Source organism: Protopterus annectens, chromosome 15.part0 (assembly GCF_019279795.1).
Source record: "Protopterus annectens isolate FY-2018-M chromosome 15.part0, PAN1.0, whole genome shotgun sequence".
Lineage (NCBI taxonomy): Eukaryota > Metazoa > Chordata > Ceratodontiformes > Protopteridae > Protopterus > Protopterus annectens.
This window is the reverse complement of record NC_056749.1, coordinates 145305289-145314346: the sequence shown is the minus strand read 5'-3', so window position 1 is coordinate 145314346 and position 9058 is coordinate 145305289. Positions and strand designations below refer to the sequence as shown.

At 35.9% G+C, this 9058-nt stretch overlaps 1 long non-coding RNA gene across 1 annotated transcript in view; it reads right to left on the bottom strand.

The window, feature by feature from the left end:
* Positions 1–8409, bottom strand: part of LOC122790064 — a 606730-nt gene extending 598321 nt beyond the window's left edge. The window contains exon 1 of the long non-coding RNA XR_006362913.1: positions 8301–8409. This is a non-coding gene — a long non-coding RNA (uncharacterized LOC122790064). The remainder of the gene's footprint in view (positions 1–8300) is intronic.
* Positions 8410–9058: the final 649 nt, after the last annotated feature.

The window sequence follows — 9058 nt, the reverse complement described above, 5'->3', positions numbered from 1 at the left end:
TTATAATAAAGTGTTAAGATTTAAAATCTGTGATAATCTATCTGATTCGACTAATGCAGTACTATTAGTATTTATTTTTAATTCTATCCCTATTTAATCCCAGTTTGGACCAGTGGATGTGCAATCAGAAATTTACTCATGGTCTGGATCCTATGTCACTGAAGGACAGATTCAGTCAGTAAATCACCACCTATACAAGTCAAAGCTGTGGGTCACATTTGGATTGCATGGCTAGGCTTATAAGGGCCTTAGTGGTCTCTGGATTAAAGTGTTTCCAAGCAGCTGCTGAGTGGTCTGTCTAGTACTGTTCTTCTTTTTTGTACTTACTAGTTTGTGTGTTTTACATTTAATTTCAGGGATCCTAATATTCTATATGGTCACATGCCTGACCTTATTTTCTGTTGCCTTTTCTTGAATATTGCCATTCAGTGTCCTTTTACTAAAATACATTCAAGCACCATTTCCCTTTCCTGAATTACCATGTTTCTAGTTTATACAGTTTAAATTATTCATATCTTCTATTTCTGGATCATATTTGCTTATTGCACTCATCTTGTTCAGTATTTAACCTACAAACAAAGCTCCTCATTAGCACTCTTCATGAAAAATCTTGATGATTGGATGGGAAATAGGAAATTCACCCCGGGGATCACCTCTGTGGCTCTGCTCGACAGTGGCACAGGAAAATAATTTTCTTGGGTGGCAAAAGCCAGGGTACCTTTTTGGCTGGGCTTGTATAGGCCCCAGGGCAGATAGCCTATTACCTACCTATGAACCCATATACTATCCCTGCATCAAATGGGAGATTTGTACATCCCCTAACATTTAAGTCCAGAGATTTCTGGACTTCATAAATACAAAGTCTTGGGAACAGTAAGTCCGCACACCACCTAGGGGAGACAAAATCCTTAATTTGGTATTTACCAGTATGGGACAGCTCTGTTCCTCACCCCTTGTAACTCACTCCCTTCTCATCTCAAACTGGACCATAAATCAGTTACATTTAATGTAACACTGAATTTGGAAGCATTTTCAAATACAATGGGATTCAGAGATCGTGTGAATGCTAATCTACGAAAACTGGGTGATGACATGGCTAAATTTAACATCACCCTACAACCTATTAACCACACTGTGTATGTAGAATCCTTTTACTGACAAATTCTTTGCATATGTGAATTACTGCACTGATGCAGTTCTTCCTCTTGGCAGCAAATACAATGTAAAATTTAAAAATAAACCTTAGCGACTGAACCCAAATATAAACAGATTCTACAAGAAAAGAAAAATTCTCATTGCACACAATAATAAATGTAAAGATCAACAGATCAAAAATACTCGTTAAACTTAGTAAGAAACTCCCATTCATGATCAAATAAGTCAGTTAGATGTGAGGTAAAAATAGCCACTCGGGCAGGAGACGACCATGAAGCCTTTTTTTAAATATGTTAGAAACAATGTTCAGCACTGCACAGAGATAATAGTAAATGACATCACATATGCAGACCCAGAGGATATAGCCAACCTACTAGTCAATAAATTTAGCCCTAACTAGAACATAGCCAGTCTACTTGTGGGTAAATTTAGCTCTAACTAGGATGTAACCAGTTTACTAGTGGAAAATTTTAGCCCTAACTAGGATATAGCCAATCTACCAGTGGATATATTTAGCCTTAACATCACCCCTCCCCCTTACATTCCCAGATCACATACCCTCTTATACACCCACCCCTCAATAAACAAGTCCTCAAAGCACTTTCCAGGTCCAAGAGCACTGCTTCTATGGGACTTGATAACATACCAGAGTGCTTACTTATCAGCCTGAAACATGACATGTCAAACCATTTATACAAGCTATTCAATATTAGTCTGCAAAAAGTCTCTGTGCTAGATGACTGGAAAGCAGCAACAGCCATCCCCTTACACAAAGGTAGGGCATCAATGGACCCAGGTAATTATAAAACTGTAAGTCTGACCAGCCTCTTCTGCAAGACTATGTTACTGAAGCAAAGGATCAGGGCATATCAGTACACACCTAGACCTCAAAAAGGCATTCAACACCATCCCACACTAGAATACCGTTGACAAACTTTCCCAGCTAAATGTTAATCCCTATGTAACTCATTGGATAGCAAATCAGCTCACAAATAGGACCCAGGAAAATAGGGTACCAAGCTCCACCTCATCCAAAAGATGTGCCACTAGTAGTATATCCCAAGGTTCAGTCCTTGGGACAACCTTTTTTGGCATTTACTCCGCAGAGATCAAAGCTAATGTAAAGGGCTTGTGGATGACCCAGTATACAGATGACTGCCATCATAAACTCTCCAGAGGACACAGAGATCTTCCAATATGGTCTTTCCCCTAACAAACAACTGCTGTCATCACCATAGACTAAAAATAAATGCTAGGAAATATATAACAGTCACCTTTGGCAAGCATGATGTCCCCTCCAGCTATCACATCAACAACACTCCCCTGATAATTGATTCAGTGGTTAAGAACCTCGGACCCTATGTGGATAACAAACTGTACTTTGATCACCATGTGGGTCCTATTAGCAAAATAATAAATGTAAAGATCAACAGATCAAAAATGCTCTCGTTAAACTTAGCAAGTAACTCCCATCCATGATCAAATAAGTCAGTTAGATGCGAGGTAAAAATAGCCACTCAGGCTGGAGACGAACATGAAGCCTTTTTTAGCTATGTTAGAAACCATAGAAATAATGTTCAGCACTGCACATGCTGTAGTAAACTCTGTACTGATGTTGAATGCCTTTTTGAGGTCTAGGTGTGTACTGATATGCTCTGATCCTTTGTTTCAGTAACATAGTCTTGCAGAAGTGGCTGGTTAGACTTATAGTTTTATAACTACCTCGTATCCTTTACTTCATTTCAATCTGTACCTTCTTTCCTAACATACTTTATGTTGAATGTCTTACCCTTTACCATGTAAATAGTACTGTATTGCTGTATTAAACTCTGTACTCACTTTTTGTAAAATTAAGTTCTTTGTTGAAAATCTTCATGGAATAATGTATTTAAATATTTTTTGAGTTTTTGCTGTCCTGTATTATTAGCTTAATGTGGAGCTTATCTCCCCAGGCCTCTACTGAAAATGGACATGTATCCAGCTGGACTAGCCCAGTCAACAAATGTAAAAATAAAAAATAAGAATAAAATGTGTACACTATCAGAAGAAAAAACACTGCTCCAAAGCCAGAAAATGGTATTTTAATAAACAAATGTAAGCGCTTTCATTTACAATGCTACAGAAACATCATCAGACAAATAGATACACTACATCACATCCTTTAAATACCATAAAAAACATCACTTCCTTGAGGGAGTGGAGCCCAAGTGCAACATCTCACTTTCTAAGAAAGGTGGCACCAAAATGCAAGATGCAAAGTTGCAAAACATTTTGATACCTTCATAAAATCCTAGTGCATTTTGAATACTAAAAGCTAAAAAAACATGTATACAAACATATAACTTAATGCGAATAATAAAACAGATCCCTCAAGTAATTGATTTTTATAGTATTTAAAGGATGTCAGGAAGTGTATGTTTGTCTGATGATGTTTCTGTAGCACTGGAAATGAAAGCGCTTACATTTGTTTATTAAAATACCATTTTGTGGCTTTGGAGCAGCGTTTTTTTTCTTCTTGCAGTGTCACTTTTCGCTGTTGGGCGTGGTTACTTTGTATGTGTATACTATTGTAAGAAGGTCCTTTTTCAATGCACAGCTTATTAGAAAAGGCATGACATCAAGCTCTAGGGATGTGATCATTCCACTTTACCCAGGTCTTAAGCCCTTCATCATGTAGTATGCCTCCTTCTGTATATAATTGTCCAAAGACTTGAGACAATGTGAATGGCCACAATACTTCCTCACCAGGAAAATCAAGGACATAAATCATAAAAACTAAAATGACCTTCTCAAAGCCTTGCCTCTACAACCTACTAATGGATGATATCTGATTCTTGTATAGATCCTGAACAGAGCCTTACTCTGTGATCTACTGCACATCCACAGCTCCAATGGTGGAAGAAACATCCACTGAAGAGATCCTAATCTCTTCTGCAATATGGATGGAATATGTTGGAGGAATAGATGCATATCACAGAGAATAAAACTTTTTGAAAACATCTTCCTCTCCACATAATGCAAAGTACTTCTTTTACCCTAATAACCAACAAAGGTGTGCATCTCTGTGCAACTTGGAAGAAAGAAACCAATACAAGGGTGCACATAACCTTATTTTATTCAAATTAAATCTGAATAAATGGATGGGAAATCACAAATTCACCCCTGGTTTATCACCTTTATCCCTTATGGATAAGGATAATGTAAATGTTCTACCCAACTGTGTATTAATTACACAAACTTCAAGGGCTAAAATGTCATGGAAATGCAAGGCTAGGCTTCTAAAGAAGCAAATGGATCAACAACTTAGTAAGTACTTATGAACATATGATCATAAGTAAAAGCATGGCAGCACGTTTTAATTAAAGTTTTAAATTATGTATTTATTTTTAATAAAAAACAAGTAATCTCTGTGGTATCCCCAAAGTCTCAAAACAACCCACTAAACAAGTGTAGTGGGTCCAAAACCAAAACAGTGTAAGAAGCTTCTCTGTATGGAAGATTTTCAGTCCATATATCTCTAGTTAATCACTGTATGTTAATCAGATCAGACAATAGTAGTAGAAGTAGTGATCTTAAACTCGTCTTAAGTCAAAACAAAACAAAACAAAAAATAATAATAGAAAATATATAACTGTACAGCTTTACTAACTATTCGAAAGTAATCCAAGCAAGGCAGGCAGTTTCCAGTTGAAAATCCTTTATTAAGTACACAGACAAGTGATCCAAGTAGAATAAAAATAGAGTAATAATTTCCTCACAAGCTTTCTAAATATGTATATATATATATATATATATATATATATACACTTTTTATCAGGCAAGGGAGTGGTTTATTGTGGTGTAAAAGAAAGTGTTATTGGTACACGTTAAATTCACATCCCTTCCCCCATCAGTGTGACATTCGAGCTGGTCCTGCCCTACTTAGTAGCTGTCATAATATAACCCTTATGCACTTTAAAATTTATAATGATGAGGTACCTCTTATTTAACCAGATTATTAAGTCTGTGATTTTATCCAAGACAATATACTACATGGTTGGAAATATATCAACCTTAGTCCATTTGGCAATCAAAAAACATATATGCATATACATTTTGCATGTAAAAATCAATTTCAATTTTCATAACCTATTGTTAACAAAGATTGTTTTCGTCCTTCTAGGCTTCTTCAGGTCTGTGTACAAGAACCCTAAAAACTATCTATAAAAATATTTATAATTGTATAATTAGTATTGTTATTACACATCATTTTGAATAAAGTGGAAAAAAAAGAACCAGAAAAAGAAAAATAAGAAAAAAATTAATGTATGATGATGGAAACAAAATATACACTTAAATTACAACTGATTTAAAATGGTATTTAAAACCAACTGGTTGAATAAAATAAAACAAAATTAGTCATAAATTAAAATAAAATTAATTATGTAAACAATGTAGCAATTTTCTAAGTTCCAGTGCACTTTTAATTGAACAGTAGTAGTAGTTTAGCCCAGGCTTCCTAAAAGAGTTCAACCTTAATTGCCATGAGTTAATATTTGTCCAGAATATTCGGGATGTCTCCTTCAAGATCACCCATGTCTATGCGATCCAGGATCTGGAACTTAAAACCTGTTTATCTTTTATGAAGAGAAAGGTGTTTGGCTAGTGCATTATTTTTACATCCAGAGCGGATTTCTGACAGATGACATGAAATCCTACGCTTGAGTTTATTTACAGTCTTGCCCACAGAATGCATCACATTCATTGCACTGTGCCCTGTGAATTACTTTTGTAGTGTTACAGTCACCACCTGCACTGGTTTTAATGATTTTCTTTAAATAAGGGCAATAAAAACTATCACCTTGCTGTATAAATATACAGAATGTACAATTAGTTTCACATCTTTTAGTGCTTCTCTCATATGGTCTATGTTTAAATTCATCAAAACTTCTAATGTTCCTGGCCTTCCTATAAACAAAGGATGGGGCTTCACCTAAGATGTTAATCAGAAAAGGGTTTCCTGTGACAATGTCCCAGTTTTCTTCAATAACATTTTTGATACTGTGATAAAGTGTATGTCAGGATGCAGCTATTTTTGCATTTGTTATTCTCTGTGGAATTTCATAACATTCTTCTACTGGCGATTTAATACCGATAAGGATGCCATAGCCACACAATCAGAGGTCTGCAAGTACTTTTTTTTATTCAAGTGGGTGAGAGAGTGACTGTGTGTGTGGGGTCAGTTTGCACAATATGATGGGGTCAGTTTGCACAATATGATACTGACAAGAATTAGTTTAAATACATTTCTTAGCTATTACTGATGCATTACTCATTCATTTGATCACAGACATCTGAGGTGTACACAGTAAAATGAGAGATTATAATTGATTGTCAGATGTGTGTACATGAGGGAGGTGAAGTTGCAATATGCTACAGGGTACACTGTATGAGTCGGACAGCAGCAAATATTTTATTCTGACCATTATTTATGTATTTATTCAGTCATTTGGTTACAATAAGACATCTGGGGTGTACACATCATAGATTTTGCTCTAATTAATGGCAATTTCTCTATGTGAGTGTGATTGTGTCTATGCACACAAGTGTCTGAGTGCATTTATGTGTTTTGCATACAATGGGATGGAATGCCTTAACTGGATATTTCAAACATCAGTGAGCCACAATATATAACTGTGGCCATTATTTGTGTATGTATTTATTTCATTTGATCAGAATCACAATGTTGAGGTATATATTGTCAATAAGTGCCTGTGGCTAGTGTGCATCTTTGTGAGTGCATGTTTGTGTGGGGGTGTTGAAAGAATTTGAGGACAACTATTATTTTTTTTATATTTTACATTGATATCTAAGTTGTACAGATTCAATAAATTATCCAAAATGTGCTGAGCAAATGGTTGTTTGTAGATGAAAATGAGCCTGGCTGACCCTGCTATCTTCTAGCAGCCATTATTCTGTTTTTTTTTTTTTCCTGGACTAAAACATATTTGCGTGAAGCAAGTTAGAACTTTAGTGTAGTCACTATACTATTTGCATGAAGCAGCAATGAACTGCATTGCTGTGTCCATTTCTAACACAATCTGACAGCTATGGTGTACTCTGTCAAAACGTGGGTATAATTGTTGGGTGTGGGGGATCTCTGTGGATAAAAGTGACTGATGATGCTGTAATTTGTTTAAATTAAACAGCCACTACTCAGACATTTCATTAATAATATACGTTTGCATGAAGCCAGTTGGAATAGTTTACTCTGGCTATCTGTTTCTGTGACACAAAGCTGAAGGATATTACATTGGCCATGAGTTATGTTCATACGTCTGAGGTGAGGACCATCAAAAAAGTGACTATAATTGCTAGGTACAGAGGTTATATGAGGATGAAAATAACTGTCCCTGCTGTCAGGATCAAGTTAATCATGAATCTGGCTTTGAAGAACTAGTGTACATTTGTATGAAGCAAGCCTAAATGCCTCACTGTGGTCATTTTGTTAAGTACTGTCAGACATCTGAGGTTGGCAGAAACAATGATGTGTCTGAAACTGATGGGTGCAATCAATGCCAATGAAAATGACTGTGTGTTGTAGTATTTCTAGTAACATTTTGGACATAATTCCTTAAAGTTTTCACAGATGAATACCAGCACTGTGCAAAATATATGGCTATCTTGATGGACTGTAAAAGACTTGTGTGATGACTCAACATTGGTACAATGGCATAATAAGGATTGCCATCTTCCTAAACTTGATTCTCTAGATGAGTTCTTGTCTGGAATTAATTCTATGTAAAATCCACATGCCCCTCTGGTGTCTGAGTGGGCTTTATATCTAGGTTTGATGATTTCCTCCAACATACCAATGAAGTGCAATAGGTGAACTGCCCCTCCTCTTATTTAACTTCATGTAGTAATGTATCATGTGTGTGCCCATCTCTTCTAGCATTTATTCCTTATAGAAAGTCAGAACAAGGCTTAAAGCCCTATTAAAATGTTGTTAGTATGCACTTTCAGTTTTTCAGAAGGAATCTTTCCTATCACATTGTAATTGCAATTTTAAAAAAACTACAACAGCAGAACGTATTTAAGAAAATCTACAGCCACATTGTTTCTGCTTAGGAAATGAGTCAATTTGATACACTAGCACCATCTACCTTGTCTCTTCTCCTGTATCCTTGGCATGTTCAGCTGCGGCCAAAGCGGATTTATTTTATATTTGTTATTCAGATAAGTGGACTGCTCTCCAAGGACCCTTTTCAACCATGACCTAAGCCAAGGAGACAATACTTAATATACAATAGAGAAATACAAAACATAGTACAGTGCTGGTACTCTACATGAGAAGACACCTCATTATAAATACAGTATGAACTTTTAAGCTTGACTGCAACCAGTACTTGTGAAAAAAACAAACACAATAACATTTTAAACACAGTGCCCAGTATTGGAAACATATTTAGCCCATTTAAAAATTATATATTCTAATAAAAAAATAACATGTCTCAGTGTTACATGAGTATACTGAACAGCAAAAAAAAATTAACTGCCTACAGGAAATGCAGTACAATGGGATCAGCCCAGGTCCTTTATATGGTCACATCTGCTTTCATGGGTATGATGCTTTTCTTAGCTGCTTTCTGAAGCCCTTAATGTCATGCACTGATCTAACTGTTTCAGGTAGTGTGTTCCAGCATCCTGGTGCAATTTTGAAAAAATGCACATTCTGCGTAGGTTAGCACTTTCCTTCTGGGAAGTTTCAGTCAATTTAAGGAAGCATAAAGTTGCCCCAGATGACTATTTACTGTTTACTTCAATGGAAATTCCCTTAAAGAGGTTTCCAAATAGTATCAAAGAAGACCAGTAATAGTATTTAACTTACCTAACTCATAAAAGTGTCAGCTTGTATATGCCA